Here is a 19,502-nt window from a genome sequence, read left to right as displayed (position 1 = left end):
ATTTCACTTTAAATTCTGTGCCTTATACAATAGGTATAAAACCTTCAGAATGTAATTGGGAGCCTGTAAGTGGGTATGTTCCTTGTCAGATTATTTTCTAAACGTACTGTGGTAGTTTATATTCTCCAAGAGAATAATAAAATTTCTCTTTTTGTAAACTCTTTCAAGCACGGTAAGTATGGAGCATCTAAAAAAGGTCCAATGTTCTAGACAATGTTACTTAATAAAACTCGGTCATGCTATTTAAAACTCATACATGATTTTTCAATTAGATTTACATCACCAATCGCCTTTGAAAGATGTATATCAAAATCATCCATTATGTTGCTATTTTGTAACCTTGTATTTGTAGTTTAAGAGTTTCTCTTTATGTAACTTATTACTATTATATTTGGTTCATTAAGATTTATAGCTGATCCAGCTTTCTCAGGATATGGAAATTTGGTTAGTAAAAACACTCCTGGGCTTTTCTTTAAAGGTAGCTGTCTCTTCTTCCTCTTTACTGGATATTGGTTTTGCAAACCTCACAGATTTATTTGCATTTATCTGATATATATGTGACCATCCCATGCCCTTTCTTCTTTGCTTTACCTTTGAGTTGATGTATTTTTATTATGAAACATATAGCTGATTTCTTTAATCTGATTTAAGAGTTTGTCATTCGACAGGCAAATTCAATCCAAATTTTATGTTGGACTTTATTCCTTTCCTCCGATGCTATGACTGATTAAACTCCTCCTTTATCTGTACTCCACTGAGAAGTTGAGGAAGCAGTCAATAACGCAAGCTACATGACTGCTAAGTGTAATCTTTGCCCTAATCATGATAAACCACTTTGCCCTGCTTCTTCTTGGTAATGATCACAACTCACTATATCATACCTATACACTTCAATTACTTCCTGAAGTGTACTCATTCTTTATTACTTCTTATTCATTCTTTATTACTTAAACTCTCCTCCTCATAGGTTTTGTCCTCTCTTTCACCATGCATTTCCCTATACTTCTTTAACGAACTATGGGCTGTCTGCCTCAAATTCTCTCTGTTTGCTAAAAGTGGATCCTAAACCATTTTTAAATATATCCATTTCATCTCCTTTCTTTAAGTGACATCTCACTACTACCTAAAAGAACCCGTATATACATATATTATATATATAATACATTATATATGTATATATACATATATAATACATACATAATATATACATATATAATATATGCATATATATGTATTTTTATTATGAAAGATATAGCTGATTTCTTTAATCTGATTGCTACCAACTCAAGAGGAGCTTGTCTCTCTTATATTCCATGTACCGAAAGGACAGAAGTTGGAACATGAGAGTAAAACTTCCTGCCCTTTGCAGCTTTTATTATTCAACTACAGTCCTCTCCCTATCTCAAAATTGTCACCTACAGAATTCCATTAATTTTCACTCATCCATGGATAATTTAAATATTGATTTGTCTTTCTATTCACTCCTATTTCTGTCAAAGCTCTCAAAGATTCAGAATCCATTGCATGACCCAAATACCTCGGAACCTCATTTTTTGTTGTTGTTGTTGTTTTTTTTAATTTTCAGCCTTACTTTTTTCATTTATTCTCATAGCCATGCCTTAGGCAACAGCTCACTTTCAGATGATTTCAGGAATATGTCAGGTAAGACATAATATAGGTAAAATGGGCCTACGGCCAAGGGAAATTGTGGGAACTGTGACAAACAGAATAGTCTAAAAGAATTAAAATTAAAATTTCTTGTAGATTTGTTTAACCAAAACAAATCAAAGCGACTCTTTAGGTTGGTGTCATCCTTTTTGTCATCAGCTTGTACATTTTGACTGAGGACAATTATTTCTGAAAACTTATTTCAAATATGTTATTCATCAACTTCTGTCTCTTATTTTTCCAGCCTCCCAGCTCTTGTATACTTATTGGTATAACTATTGAAACTTGATGAGGCTTCTAATCAATTGACCGTCTTGATCTCATCTCACCGTTTACATATACCTTATTCACTCACTTGCTTCTAGTTTAAACTTACTTTTCTAGTTTAATCCCCATACTCCATCTTTAAATTGCTCCTTTCTAAATATATATAATTCCTGTTTCTCTTCCTTTGGCCTAAATAACAGGTAACACTTCAGTACCAGTTGATCATAAATATCTGCCCTTTTTTTTGCATGTGACCTAAAAGAACAGAATGTTGCGTACTGAATCTGCTTTAAGTTGAACACAAACTTCACATGACTGTACCCTACCTTGGCAGTTTTTAACTGGATGGCTTAGCAAGTTATATTTTGATTTTCTGGGGTAACAAAATTGAATTTTCTCTTCTCTCCTCAAACTTTCTACTCCTCCCAATTAATTATGTAGAAGTATCATTGAATTCACTATCTAGAAAACATTTTCCTTGATCTTATAAATAGTTTGAATCCTTCTATAGTCTTCATTTTCACCAACGTTACCAATTTCTTATTCAAACAGATAATTTCTATCCACCTTTTCCAAACGTCTTCTTTTCCAAGCATTCAATTGTCTAGTAAGGTAATTATTAACTGTCTTGTTGCCCAACACCAAAATCTAGGGATCATATATAATTATAAACATTTTCTAACATCCAAAATACAATATCAGTAAGTCTTGCAATATTATTCAAATATATTCTGAGGACAGTTAAGATCTCACTCTTTCATTACCATCTACCTAGGTCAAGACATCACCATCTCTCTTGGAGAACTTCTACAGCCTCTTAACCAGATCTCACCAATCACTCTTACCCTCTACAATCCAATGTCAACAAAATAGAGTGATATCTTAAAAAATTAGGTAATGACATAACATCCTCATGCTTAAAACCTGTGAATAGTTTCTCATTTTAACCAGAATAACTTTTAAATTCCTCTCTATTTTCTAACAGAACCCACAGGTCCTAACCACTGTCTACCTGTCTAATGTCATCTCCTGCAATGCTTCATTTTAGTCTTTACATACCAGCTCAATGATCTTCTTTCTATGTTTTGTTTATATACTCAAATTTTTATGATCCATCTTAACACTTTCAAATTTATTGTTTGTTCCTACTCTTCAAATGTTCTCTTCTTAGTTCTTTTTATAAATACTTGCTCCTCATGATTTTGATTTCAGATCAAATATTACCTCATTAATGAGACTTTTCAAAACTATTCCAGCTAAAGCAACCTCTGTCTTCTATCCTAGGAGTTATCTATCACATCGTAATGTTTTATTTTCCTCCATAGCACTTTTAAAATTTAAATTATTTTTATATATAAATATATTGCTTGTTCCACTTCCTAATAGATGCTCCATGATGTCAGGAACTTTCCATCTAAGTATCCTCAGAACCTTGAGTCAATTAGAAAATCAATAAATATATTAATCTTATTAGCTTGGAAGCATGCTACCAATTAACAGGCAGCCTACAAAGTGAAAAAAAAAAAAATCTAACAATCAAGCACTCCTGTTCCTTTGAACAGACTAATTTAGAATTAGACATATTGTGCAGATCTGGTCAATCAACATGAAGCAAAGTCTACCCTGAAATGTCTCAGAACAGTTACTTGGTTTTGTAAAAGAGTTGGAAGAGCCATGACTGTATAGAGACGCGATATACTTCGAGGTGCCACAAGCTATCAGCAGATACAGAGAGAGTAGCTTACCTATTGAGATTATCTGGGCAGAGCTATAAAGAATTAAAGTCTCAGATGTTTGAATCACTAATTTACCACTCTGTAGATACCCTCTTTCTAGGTTTCTTGTTTCATAATCATGTTTCCCTTGATATTTAAGCTTTTTTAAATTTTCTTTAAATTAAGCTTCTTCTAGTTGGCTTTTCTGTTACTAGCAGCCAAAAATATCAAATATAAACTCATCTTTTTTTTGTGTGCTCCCCTTCACAGCAAAACTTTTGAGTTTGCTCTCTTGCGTTATCTCTACTTCTTCACTTTTAGTCCATGTTTTAACACATTGGAATCTGATTACCTCACTCCTCCAAAAGTCTACATATTACATGGTCATCAATGACCTCTATGTTACCTATTTTAATAAAGAATATTTTATTTGTATTACATTATAAATTCTAGAAGTTTTAATCATGGATGTCTGTTTTCTCTTTCTTTGCATTCTTAGTTTCCTTTTGAATTCAGTGGGCATTTAGTCTCAGTCTCTTGTGCTGAATATTCTTCTCTATAAATTTATGGGTCCTCTATGGCTTGTTTTTGCATTTTGAAAAATATTTCTAACTCTTCCTATTTATCTCTACCCATGATTTCAAATAAAACCGTATGCTCCTGACTTCAAATTCATATCTGAAATCTCTACATATCTGAGATATCTTTGTGAAGAAAAAGGGAGCTATGCAATAAACCTGACAAACTCAGGGGGCCACATGGCAGACCTGACAAACTCAGAGACAAAAAGTAACCACATAGGATGGTCTGATCCCAAATTCCTAAGAGGGCAGATCACAGCAGGAAGTCATGTCCCAGGCTATAGCTTCCTTAGTGAAGGTCAATCTGTACCTTAATTGAGCCCAGTTCATTGTTCTTATGCATTTAGGATAACACATCTCTGCAATGTCAGAGTAATTTTCTTTTCCTACCTCTCAAAGGCACAACCTCTGGCATAGAGCACAAGACCACAGTACCCCTCATTGCTGTCTTGAGCCTCTCATACCATCTCTATGTGCTATGTTAATTATTAACTATCCTGTACCCATGAATATAAAAGCAGTACGTGTTTCTCTATTTCATTTTTCATCCAATACTAGAGAGTTCCCTGCTATATGTTCTCCCACCTCTTTAATCTACCATCAGTGGATTTCATGTTGTCTTTCTCGTGTCTCCTCCTTTGATTCCAATGTATAAAATAAGCTGCAAAACTGCCATTCTCTGGAGCATTTTCTCACAATCCATTGAGATTTTGCTTCCTAGAATGTGTCATCAGTTTGGCTCAAATAAACTCATAAAAATTTGCTACAAGTTTGATTTTTTTTTTTTTTACATTGACATCTATCTTCTAAGCAGGTCAATTTGCATGTCTAATAGGATCACAAATTTTGCAAGTCTATAAACTATTTTGACTGCATAAACCAAATCTATTCTTGTGCTTGAGTTGCTAGTAGAAGACACTTCCATATGTCAGGTTATAAGAGAGAGAGAGAGAGAGAGAGAGAGAGAGAGAGAGAGAAAGAAAATTGTAAGTCATCATCAATTGACCAATCTTTCAAGTCTTGCCAGTGTTACATCATTACAGCAGGTATCACTTCCACTTTGTTCCATCTCTTCTGGCAAAATTTTAGTCCAACCCATCATAATCTGTTACCTGAGGAGTCGGATGCCATGATGATTGTGAATATAGCTGATCTGACCATAGTCGAATTGCGATTCATTAGCAAATTACATAGACTAACAAAATATATGATGTAACTGAGCATAAAAATTAATCTGGATAAATTATATTCTTGTGCCCATAAATTTAAACTGGAAAACATGAGTTGAATGATACTTTCAACAATAGACCTGGACGTGAAAGAATGTAGAGGAAAAAAAGGCAAATTCTCGAGTCGGTTTCATGAAAGGCCATGATAAGTTATGTTTATAAGAAAACATTATGAGTAAGCAGATACTAGATAGAAGAAAGATATACAGAACAAAATGAAAGACAAACTAATCAATAGAGAAAAGAAACGGGAAAAGTCAGTGGAGAAATAACCTGTGAAAAAGAAACACTGTATGAGAGAGAGGATGTGGGGGGGGGGATGTGCTTTACCCAAAAGAGCTTCAATAACCACCCCCCCTCACTTTTTGTGTTTGATCAGTTAAATATTTTGCTTATAGGCAAAATATTATAATTATTACCTTATTTTTTTGGAGTGTAACTGGCATAATGTTCAATAACTACGCTAAACAGATCAATATTTGCTACCATGTCTCTTCCCAGATGCTAATCCAACTTGCTTTACCCTTTGCACATCATCACATTTAGAATGTGCTATTACCTAATCATTTAATTAGAGACATTATAGGTAACATTAATTTGCTGGGTATTTTAAATTACTAGCATTTAATTATGTATCTGCATTTAAAATTAAATAATGTGCATATGAATAAGTTTTGATTTATCATTTTAGAATCTCAATATCATTAAACTAATGTCAAACTAAGATAACCTAAGTTTAAAACTTAACCATCATTGTGTGTGTTTGTGTATGTGTCAATGTTTGAGTGCTTGTGTATTATAGCCAGAACAATTGCTGGATTAAGTTAAAGTGTATGGAAATTGTGAACACTTGAATTAAAACTTGGCCAAGGTGAAAGTTTTAAATCTCAAGAATTACATTTTAAAAATACTTCCCTGCGTCTATGCTTGTAGCAGAGTAAGATAGTAGCTTTTAAAGAAGTTGTTAGTGTATTAAGGGATATCAGTGTTTTATTTGTGTTTTGTGATATATCTTACTGAGGTTTTTTAATGCACGTTTTACCTAGGAATATGAGAGAACGTATTTTTTTTTTAAGACATACTCATCGACTTCTATACTGTGGACCTTTACAAAATATATTTATGCTATAGAGATTCAGTTAAAAAAAATAGACTTCCAGTTTCTTATCCGGAATGTAAAGATCTTGAAAGTCATCATTCCATCTTAACAGTAAAATCTGAACAAACTGAAAATCAACGACTATTCTCAGATCTATTAAGAGAATTGAGATCGCAGGGCAAACGGTTACCCAAAGAATTAGAGAAATAGACACGCAGATACAGAGGATCACAACATACTGGAGCACAAACCCATGAGCCAAAAACCTCTGTGAGAAACAAAACTGGGTAGGAAAACCTCATCTGTAATTGTAGGATTGCTGTAAAACTCTGGACAAGTCTGAGAATTAAAACCCTCAAGGAAGCCCACTCTTACTAGGAGTTTCCCACCCTTTGGTGAGTTTTACCTCCAGAAGCCAAGCGAGAAATCCTCGTGCATCCGACAGGGGGAGGGAAAAAGCGGACATTTTCCAACATGTCCAGAGTATGTTATTCCTAGCAAGTTTTGCCCTAAGAGAACCTCTTTTTACCAGAGCCTGACTTAAAGGGTTTTATCAGAACTTGACTAGCCTGGGGGAAAGGGAAAAACCCAGCTTCAATCCCCTCTCACCATTCTGTCCCACCTGAAGGCCCTGAAGGTGGCGGGGAGAAGGAATTTTGAGGTCACATCACAGGAGCACAGGAGCACTCAAAGAACTATGGAATGCTTTTCTTTCTGACGTACCTTACAACCACACCACTAAAAGCTTATTTACCAGAGTTCTTTTTGTCCAGTACATTATATACAGCTGTTAAGAAAAAATAACAAACAAGGCATACTGAAGTACAAACAACATGGTTTTAAGAGACGGAGCAAACATCAGAATCATACTTGAACATGACAAGGATATTGAAATTATCAGACTAGGAACTGAAAATAACCCTGTTTAATATGCTAAGGGCTCTAATGGGAAAATTAGACAACATGCAAGAACATAGGAGTAATATAAGCAGGGAGCTGGAAAATCTAAGACAGAATCAAAGAGAAATGATAGAAATAAAAAACAAAAGAAATGAAGAATCGTTATAAGACTGGATAATGCTGAGGAAAGAATCTGAGTTTGAAGATTTGTCAATAGAAACTACCAAAACTTAAAGGCAAAGAGAAAAAAAAAACTAAAAAAATATGGAAATGGATATCCAAAAAAGGTGACAGCTACAAAAAAGGTATTACATATGCATAATGGGACACTGAGAAGGAGAAGAAAGGAATGAAGTAATATTTGAAACAATAATAACAGAATTTCAAAATTTGATGATATCAGTGAAAAGACACAAATTGTCAGAATAGATCAAAAAACAAGACCTAGCTATATGTTGTCTACAAGAAACCCACTTTACATATGTATAAGTAAATGAATGGAGAAAGATATACCATGCTAACTCTAATCAAAGGAAAGCTCGAAGTAACTATATTAATTTCATACAGAGCAGGCTTCAGAGCTAGGTAAATTATCATGGAAAAGAGGGTCTTAATTATAAAGAGGTCAATTCTCTAAGAAAACATAGCAATCCACAATCTGTATGTGCCTAACAACAGTCAAAATATGTATATATATGAGGTTATATTTAAGGATTTCCCTTATAAGTATTAGAATATAAAACACATAAATAAATAGATAAATAGGTAGATGCACATTAGAGATAGATTATTCTACATATTCTCTCATATATATAACAATATATACTTTTAAAATACATTTTATGAATTTGGGAATATGTATAACAATATATATAACAATATATACTTTTAAAATACATTTTATGAATTCATTACATACATCTTAAAAATTGTAAATAGAAGGATATTTTCTTAACATCATATAGAACAGTAATCTCTAACCAATATCTGACGATCTTGATGCATAAACATACATTTCCACTAAAATTGGGAATTCACAAGGATTGTCATTTTTCTCACTTTCATTTAAGATTTGAAATAGAGTGCAATCAGAATCTAACAAAAAAATAATAGGAAAATACACCACTGGATTGAAGAGGAACAGATTACATTTTTGAGCTTGCTTATTCGCAGGGAAAAAGCCAAAGAATTAAGTGAAGACTGAGCAATAATGTACATGCTTGGGTAATGTTTATTGTATAGGACAGGAAATGAGTCTGGGAAGGTAGTATGTCTGCACAGGAATACGAGAAATGAATTTTGGTGAGCAGCATAAAATCTCTACTCTAATGGTAATAATGATTTAAAATATTTTATAGAAAAATATCACTTAAACTAAAAGCTTTTTGAAGAATGTGCAAGACCAAAGTTATTCTTAAAAACCGTAAATTTTTACTTAGGGATTAAAAGAAAGATGCGAATAAATGGAAATACATGCCTTTTTCCTTTAAGGGAGAATTCATTTTTTTAAGACTTTATTTTTTTAGAGCAAATTTAGGTTAATGGCAAAATTAAGGAGAAGATACAACTACTGACCCCACACATGATAGCTTCTCCCATTATCAACATCCCCCACCAGAGTATAGATGTTAAATTGGTGAACCTATATTGACATATGATTATCATCCAAAGTGCATAGTTTGCCTAAAGGTTCACTCTTGCTGTACCTTCTCTGGGTTTAGAGGAAGGCATAATGACATGTATCCATCACTGTACTATACAGAGTATTTTCACTGCTCTAAACATCCTCTCTGCTCTGCTTATTAATTCTGCATCTCCTCTTCTCCTGCCAGGCCTGTGTGAATCACTGATCTTTTTAATGCCTCTATAGTGTAGACTTCTCAGATTGGCTTCTTTTACTTGGTAGTATGCACTTAAAGTTTCTCCATGTCTTTTCATGGCTTGATAGTTCATTTCTTTTTAGCACTGAATTATATTGCACTGTCTGGATGTAACACAGCTTATCTATTCACCTCCTTAAGGATGTTTGAGTTGCTTCTATGTTTTGGAAATTTTGAATAAAGCTGTTATAAACATCTCTGTGCAGGTTTGTGTGTGGACATACATTTTGGACTCCTGTAGATAATGCTAGATCATAGAGTAAGAGTATGTTTATTTTATAAGAAATTTCCAAACCGTCTTCCAAAGTGGCCTTAATATTTTGCATTCTCACCGGTGATGCATGAGAGCTCCTGCTGCCCCACATCCTCACCAGCATTTGGTGTTGTCAGTTTTTTTTTTAAATTTTATTTTAATGAAGTCCAGTGTATCATTTATTTCTTTTATGGACTGTTTCTTTGGTATACCTAAAAAATCCTCACCATACCAAAGGTCATCTAGATTTTCTCCTATGTTATTTTGTAATAATTTCATAGTTTCGCATTTTACATTCAAATCTTTAATCTATCTTGAGTTAATTTTTGTGAAGGAGAATTCAGTTTTAAGATTTCCATTTTCAAAATTATTGCTAATTGAAGAAGAATATTATAAATAATGTTGATAAGGTGATATCGCAAAGGTTAACAACATGTACAACTGAAAATGCATGCTGCAGTGATTCTCTCTCCCTCTTTCTCGGGCATGATATGGTTTCCCATTTCTGGTTTCCAAACATTTCTACTCCATATACCCTTCTGCATTAAAGCTTCTATCTCTCATAATTTTACTCCTTTGAAACGTTTGTTGAAACATTTGTATGTTCTTCCTCATATTAAGTAGTATCTGACCTCCTAAAATAATGCTTTCTGCAATGTCTATTGCTGAAGAGTTTGCACAGTGAAGAGATTCTTTTTGAGAAATGTGACAAACACTGCTAATCTTCTAAACAACATCCTGTCTTCTCTTTTACTATAGTAAACAAATTCTAATATTGTGTGGGGTAGCGATGACCATAAATTTATCTTTCTAAAGTCCTTTGCAGAGAGTGATGAGCACATGACATGTTAATTGCATATTACCAAGTAAAAAGGAAACAGAAGTGTACTAAATGGTACTTCTAGGAAGTAAGTTTGTTTTTGTTGCTGTTATTTTTTCTTTTTTCCGGATGAAAAAATATGACAGAGAATAAAGCTAGAAACCTAGATCTTTGATGATTTCTTGAGTAGCTATATCATCCTGAAACTAGCTACCACTGGACATTGGTTTCAAATAAATCCTATTTGTTAAGCAAACTGCAAACTATATTTGGGTTTGATATATGCAGCCAAATGCAAAGCTAACTAATATAAAATACCTTCAAACATATATACTATGTTTCACATTTTTCCCTCCGGGAACATATAACTTTACATTTATACATCGAGTCCCAAAAGTCCCTGTCCTCCTGACCAACTCCGACATAGGTAGTCATTAGAGCAGTCAGACTTTCAAAATGGGAGGGATCACAGCATCTCATCTCTCTAGTGCATGCGGATTTGATGCCACGGGATCATTTCTTTCAGATTCCACAATGCCTAAGAGAAATGCTCTTATAATCAGGATCAAACATACACAATTCTCACATCTTTATCTGTTGATTAAATAATGTCAACATGATTTATGTGTAACAGTGATGAAAAATAGAACTACAGTAATAAGCAAGCAAATAAAAACAAAAAGAATCAAAGTGGAATACACAGAATTCTCCAGACTGAGATGATACTTTTCTTTCTAGAACAGAGAGATACCACTTCTGTCTAGCAACTTACAGATGTAATACATCTGTTGAGGACAGCCACTCATGAGGTGGCAGTTAAACTGTGAATCATCATACTAGAAGAGAGTTTTCACGTACTTATCAGTGAATGAAACGATTTCTATATTCTGAAATTCCTACCATGACAATTAATGACTGCTAAGAGGATACCCCTTCTCAACAATTGTTTAACAGATCAGAGATTCACTCGCATGGGACTGATTTGTGCCGTAGAAGGACATTTAAGGTAAAGCACTGCTGACTTCCTTAGTCTGTGGGCAGATTTCTGGAGGGAGATTTCACACTATAGATGTTTGAATAGGCAGAGAAACCCATTTTCAATAGACCATGGGGTCTCCTGGCAATATGGTCTCCCTCAAGCTTCAATGAAATTTCTATTAGATTCATACTTGGGAATCAATGTTAAAACCAAGAGTGGGTATAATCCTGCAATTTTTCATTCACTTGCTCCATCTTCAGCACAGTTAGACTGCCCGTACTAAACAGGGTGTCTGGCATGGAAGAGAAATGGAGGGTGGGCTTCTGTTGCTTGGACACAATACAGTATAGAACTCCATCTTCCTGCATTGTTATGCATGTAAGAGTTCTCATGTTGGGCTCCTACTTAAAGACTAATGATAGAGACGAGCTGCAGGGAACATTTGCATATCACCCCCAGTCTGCAACCTTTCCCAGCTTCAGAATGGCAATGAACATCACTGGATCAGAGTGTGCTGAGAGGTGCAAACTTGGATGTAGAGAGAAATACCCTATAAGATGCCAGAATTTCTTTTACCTCCCTAACATTCCCATTCCAATTGTCAGATTCTCTGTCTTTAAAAAAAAATCAAGGCATTTAAGTCACAAAAAGCTAAGACAACAAAAATTTTGACCACAGTTATTCAAAAAGTACCATTACTTTCCATATTTAAATTTTAGTAGTCCTACTGAAATAGTTTTGCTTTCTGCTTTAGACAAATGGAATTTTATAATTTTGCATAATTTTTTTTCCCTATAGACTTCTAGCTGAGAATACAAGGATTTTTTTTCTTTTATTTTGAAGTCCAATATAAATGATCCACACAGTCATAGATTCTTATCTTTGGCTACAAATCTCACTAATCTATCACCTTAATTGGGCATGAGGTATAAAGTGATGGAAGCAATTTATTATTAAGCTCTTTTCTCACCACAAAACAGAATAAATTCTTTGCAAACCAGTTCAGGGAATTTTTCACTATTCTCACTCCATTATGATTCATTGCTAATATTTATTTTCATTTCAACCAGAGCTCATTTAATGAATCCCATCACTAGCTAGTTTATACGTCTTTCTGTAAATTTAAAAAAAAAAAAGTACCAACATTTCCCAGTGGTAGTGCAGAGTTCTCTTGTACAGAGTACAGATTTAGTGCCCAGTTTCCTTAAACAGACCCTTAGATAGAGCACAAAATTTGTAAATGCACATGGTGGCTGTGGCTATAGCTACAATATATAGACTTCCACGGAATTTTCTAATTTAAGATAATAAAAGGACAAAGGAACATTTTATTGAGATGAGATGCAGAAATAAGAGACAGACTTAGAGAAACTTAAATGTCTGGATATCACTATATCTTTTTCAAGGGCTAGGTGATCTCTGGAACTTGTCTTTCTTTTTCTTCAATGAAAAAGGATAAAGAACTGTGGTAATTGAAGATCATGGTTTGCTGTTTCCTCATGGTTTCTATTCTACTGTAAATTTACCTTTCCTATGGTTTTGAATGGACAGTATACCTATTTGAGGCTCTATATGACATTGAATTTGTTCTGAGCACATGCAATTCTATACCATATCATTGCTGTGCTTGTTCATTAGGAAAGAGCAGGTAATAGGGACAAACTTCAGGAAAGAGAAGATGGCTGGACAAACACAGAAAGCATGATTACTTCTACTACAAAAATAAGCTATACATAGAAAAAAAAATACACTGACCTTAATTGAAGAGCAAATAAAAGCAGGCCACATAATTACCATATAAATAACAACTAAAGGATTAATATTACTAATATATGAAAAAGTCTTATAAATCAAGGAGAAGGATAGCAGACAAATGGAAAATAGCCCCTCCCCCCCAATATAAACAAAGGCAAATCAGCAAAGATTTAGTTCCAGCTAATAAAATATGTGGCATCATCAATAATGAGACCAGTTAATGAAATCAGTGCCAGTTAAAACACTAGGCAATTGTTACCTACCAATTGGCTGACCAGCCTGTGCTGGTGAAGTGAATAAATAGAAACTTAATATATGCAGGTAGAGATGTAGAGTCTTATTATTTTCTAGAAGACAGTTTGGGAATATAAGTGACAAATTATATGACAAAAAATATATATACACACACATACACACACACACACATATATATTACAATCTAGGAGTTTTAGAAATCTATTCAAAGGAAATGAAAATACTCTGAAAGATTTGCATATTCTTTAGCACATATTTATTTTGTGAATTATAGTATATCCTGGGTATAATTCAAGACCTTTAGAGTTAGTATAGGAGAGATATGCATAGAAATGTGTTTCATTAGATGCGCTATATGAAATCAGATGGGAAAAACAGATTTTTCAAAAATGGGGTTGGGGAAATCATCTTCTTACTTGTAAAATAAACATATATCTCTGTTAATATTCATATCTGATAATTTCTGACTGTATCAAAATTTTAAATATAAAATTTGCATTCTAAAGGCTATATAGAAAACAGATGATATTTTTGAAACAGCGGTAGTTTTTCTAATCAATGAATAGGTCTTATAAGCAAAATATAAAAAGTTTGGAAATTTTTACTATGTAAAATAAACACTTTTTTTGTGCAGCACACTCACAAAAAAAAGTCTGTAAATTGCCAAATCTGATGAAAAATATCAGGCCATAAATTCAAAGGAAAAAAAAGAAAGAAAGAAAAACTTGACACACCTTGGAGGAATGAGAAATAAGAAAAGACACAAAGACGCTTCATAATTAAATGGCTGAAAACCAGTGATAAAGAATAAACACCTAAAAGCAACCCAGAAAAGACAAATTACAGCTCTAAAACAATAAGGAAGTTAATTGATTTCTTATTCAAAACAATGAGAGTCAATGGACAGCGGAATGACATCTTTTAAAGCACCGAAAATGAACACCTCCAAAATGGGAAATATATAGGTTAATAGTAATGACGTTTGTTTTCTCATGTTCTAATTTCTTCAAGAGATTGCGTAAAGCAGTGGTAATAATGCATTATGGATTTTTAAAAAAGTACTGAATATTTCTTATGTTATATATGATGATGTTTATTATTTGAAGGTAGATTTTGATTTTTAAAATGCACATTGTAGATGAAGAGCAACAACTAAGAATATAAAGAAAAAAGTGTAGCTAGTAATTCAATAAGGGAAATAAATTAAAATATTAACAAATAATTAATCCAAAAGAAGGTAAGAAAAGAGGGAATAAAACAGAAGTGGCAAATAGAAAGCAAATACTAACGTAGTCAATTTAAACTCTATAAATTTGAAAAACACATTACATTTAAATATTCTAAACACTACACTAAAAATTCAGTTTGTCAGAATATATGAAAAAAATCTAGATCTAAGTATACACTGTCCAAAAGAAGAACATTTTAAATATAAAGAACAAAGACAGTTGTTCTTTATATTGAAACAGAGGCAGTTTTTCTAATCAATGAATAGGTCTTATAAGCAAAATATAAAAAGTTTGGAAAATTTTACTATGTAAAGTATAAGAATGAAAAATAAATACCACAAAAGTAACTATAATAAGAAAGCTGATTTAGTTAATGAAAGAGAAAGTAGAATTCAAGACAATACAGAATACCAGAGATAAAAATGATATTTATAATGCTAACAATATCATTTTATAAGGCATTATTATAAATGCATATGTATGTATTAACATGAGAAAAAGCTGAAAAACCTGAGAAAAATGTATGTTGACAATTATAGTTAGAATTTCAACACTCCATCTCAACAATTGATAGAACAAGTAAACAAAAATCTGAGCCAATAGATTTGAAAATTATATCTACCTGATTAATCTTAATCATCACAGTGGCCAGCTTTTATTTTTTCTTTCATTGTGTTTACATCTTTTAAATTATTTTCATTCAGCATAAATTCTGAATGAAGTACCGACAATTATAAAACCTCCCCTCCCCCGACACTTCATAGGTTGATCTTCTCAATATTAGCAGAACATAATTTGTCAAAATATTTGTTTTATCAGTCTTCTCATTAAATAGAATCCCTGCATCTGTATACACTAATTATTTCATCTCTATTCCTTTACTTCACATGCATTGGGTGGCTACTTCATATACTTGGTAAACATTTTAGCATAGAAAAGCATGGTTCTTTAAAATACTTTTGATTAATGATCAGTTTCCAAACCTCTTTAAAATAATAACAAATATTGGCATTTGTAAACAGTGAAGTTCAATATTACAGAGGAAAAGTTTACCTTGCTCTTCATTATTAATCTTGGGCTTACATTTTAGACTGACCCCAAATTGCTATTCAGCAAATTTTTTGTTTGCTTGTTTTGTTTGTTATGAATTGTTGAATGAAGAAATGTATTTAGAACAAGAAGGTAGTATAAAAACTTAAATAAAATATTAGCAATTAAAGATAATTTTCTCCTATCATATCACATTTTCATAAGAAAGATTAGAATTAGCAATACTGGATAGATAGATGATAGATGATAGATATAGATAGATAAATATATGATAGATTAGATAGAAAGAATTGATATATTGATAATGTCAAATTTCCTATGTCCTATGTCAAATGGATCCATTTCTTAGATGAGGTTCTCGTATTCATTAGTTTGTTTCCTTAGTTTAAACCTTGCACAGAGCACAGTTAACATCAATAATCAATATTAAGTAAAAATTCTATATGCCATCAGGAACTATGAATAAATGATTACTTCTTGTTTTTCAGTTTTCATAAAAATAGAAGAAAAAATATCCCACTGCTGTTATAAAGAAGTTATAAAGAAAAGTATTGTGATCTTCCATCTTTTAGGACATTGGACTTTGAAAAACCATATGTACAAAATATAATATTTTGTATATTTACCTATAAAACTATTTTATTTTGTTTAAAAATTCCACTACCTATAAGTAAATCATAAATTACACTACTGTTTCTTTCTTTGTAATTAGTATCTCTATTTATGAGAAAAGTGTTGCAATAATATTATTGCCAGGCATTGAAGTTACAATGCAACAAGAAATTAATTAAAATAAACAAATAAAAAAAACAAACATTAAATATCAGAAGAAATAAATAACAGTTCTAAATCACCTAATGCATTCTTTTTGGCTATGCTAAGCTGAATTACCTTTAAACAATAGATCAAATGTTTTACAGTGAATAAATTCATAGTATTGGTAGTGCATTTCATTTTAAACACTATTCTCAGAAACTTATGGATATATAGTACTAAAGTAGTTTATAATTTAATTGAAGTTACCAACATCATCAAAATAATTATTTTTTGTGCATCTTTGAGATCTCATTATACAAATTAGGACTATCAATTATTATGTACATAAGAAGCAATGTATGATTATGTTTCCAGAATGATGCATCTGTTCTGATTTGATTTAACTACCCATCAGTGTCTATAAATTGTTGGGTAATTTTGTTTGATTGGCAAAATAATTTTAGAGCACTTTAAGCAATATTTTTGTATATGTGCCTGGATTCCCAATGCGTTTTTTTTTCCCTGTGGCATATCAAGTGAAGATATACTAATAGTTTATTTACCTTATAAGTTATTTTAACTTATCTTAGGAAAAAAAATAACTATTAATTTTATTTCAGGTTAAAGAGTTCTCCTATGTAATATAATCAACTTTTATCATTTTGGATATTGTGTGTATATATGTTTTTTGTATATTGTATATATATCAATAATATATATGATATATATGATATGTAGCTCAATAATTTTCACCTTGCTTTTTTTTTAGAGAAATAAAGCCATCATTCTTCATTTATGATATGGATAACAATCCTTCAAGTTTTTTAACTAAAAGATGTAATTGTTGTCTTTGATGATTCTGTCTTTCTTATACTCTACATCCAAGGCATAAACAAATTCACTTGGCTCTGTCTTCAATTTAGTTAAAAATCTGACTGCCTTCTTACCTTCTCTATTACTGCAGCACTAGTCTAAACCACCACAAACTCCTGCCTGGACTATAGCATTGACCTCTAATTGATCTCCTGGCTTCTTCTTTTGGTACTTTTCAGTCTATTAGTGTCAAGACAGCCAGAAAGGTCCTCTCCTCAAAAACATCTGATAGAATTCATATTAACCAAAATCAAAATCAAGACACTTAATCTGAATCATAGTATCTTTATTATTTCACCCATCTTTATCTTCCGAACTTACCTCCTGTCACTTTCCACATTCCCTGCTCTTGCCAGATGGTCCCTTGATACTCTACATGCAATTCAATAGATTCCTGTCTCAGGGCCTTTGCACTTGCTGTTCCCTCTACCTAGAGAGTACTCTTCCCCTAGTTATGGTCATGGCCAGCATGGTCACGTCATTCAGCTCTCTGTTCAAATATGACTGCTCCACAGATACTGCTCCTTGACATGCTATGTGAAAATATGTATCTTACACACACACACACACACACACACACACACACTCATGTCATATCTCTATTCCCCCTTACTTCTAACACTTGACTTGGCTTTATGATTCTTTATATCATCAGCTCCACCTGGCATATTAGAAATGTGTTGTATCATTATCTCTTTCTCTCTCTTAAAATGGGAGCTCCAAGAGAGAAGGGAATTTAATTTCTTCTTGGAAGTATCCTCAGCACTGAACTCAGTGTCTGGTCCATGGTAGGTACATAATAAATAATACTCGATGTGTGAATTATTCAACCAAATGAATTTAAAAGTAAATTTATATGTTATTTAACATTATAAAAAGAAAGATTATATAGTTATATGAAATGCTGTGAGCTTTGATTTTGTTTTAAGAGCAAAGTTACATACAGTATATACACAAGTATACTTATTCTAAGTGATGCACTAAATCACCAAATGATCTTGAAATAGGTCTCCATTTTTAAAAATTAAATTGTGTTCATACTACTTTGTCTTTAATTTAAAGACTATTTTCTGGTAATCGTGGACTGATTTTAAACCTAAAGGCCTGCAGTCTCTCTGAGGTCAATGTTGAGTCTTATTTATCTTTCTACAACATCATTTTTAAAGGTGGAAGAATAATATCAAAGAAATTTTATTTAACTTATAGCTTTCTAGTTGAATTAAAAAGTTAAAATTTTAAAATAAAAAAATAAATATCCATAGCGAGCAAGCAATTTCTTTGAAGTAGAAGTGTGATATTATAGCCACGAGTATAACTAACAGCATATTGACAATTATATTACTAAAGATATACTATACAAGTAAATGTGAGTCTTCTATTTTTATTATTTTCCTCTAGAAAGACATTACTTTGATATGATTTTAAAGAAAACTAAGATCAATTTTAATATAAATCACATCATCTCTTTAGTATAGCTTTTCTGCATTTACTAGGATCCTCATTAATAAAAAGTGGGAAAGAAAAATAAAAGAATAACAATTATATTAAACAATTTTATATTCTCAATAGACCCGAAAGAGAGACTTAACACTTAACCAAATATTAAATGTACTTAAAGTAAAACAGTGTTGAGCAAAGTAGTCCAACTCTTGACTGTGCAGCCTTTAACTAGTTCTCCCTGTGACCAGTTACAAACAATTGTGCATTTTCGATCATTCCGTCATTGCCTTAAACAGTCCGCCCACATTTTTAAGACTATTTCTAAGACATGTATAAAATTAGGAAAATAACATAAATATAGATATATAGATATAGGTATACACACACACACACACACACACACACACACATACATGAAGTAAATGAACTAAGTCCCAATTTTTGTTTTATCAGTTTTTCTCCTTCACTTTCGTGAAGAGAGATATAAACCGAATTCTTTCCCTGGCTTTTCTGTCTCCTTGAATCCTCAGCTGTGGACGTCACAGTCAAGAGGCTATGTGTATGTAATTATTATCTCCAGAATAACCCAGTCTTTGGCTTCCCTCTGCAGCTACCTCTAAAGTATATTGATCACACATATCTCCATCCTGGACGATCGGGGTGTTCTGCATTGCTCAAGACTCCTCGTTCATTATTTGAAGAGTTATGCTTCTCATCTGGAGCGCTAAGGGAACATCTCCTTCTGTCACTGCT

This window comes from Pteropus medius, unplaced genomic scaffold (assembly GCF_902729225.1).
Source record: "Pteropus medius unplaced genomic scaffold, Ma_sr-lr_union100, whole genome shotgun sequence".
In the NCBI taxonomy this organism is placed as follows: Eukaryota; Metazoa; Chordata; class Mammalia; order Chiroptera; family Pteropodidae; genus Pteropus; species Pteropus medius.
The sequence above is the reverse complement of the archived record's forward strand: the minus strand, read 5'-3'. Positions refer to the sequence as shown.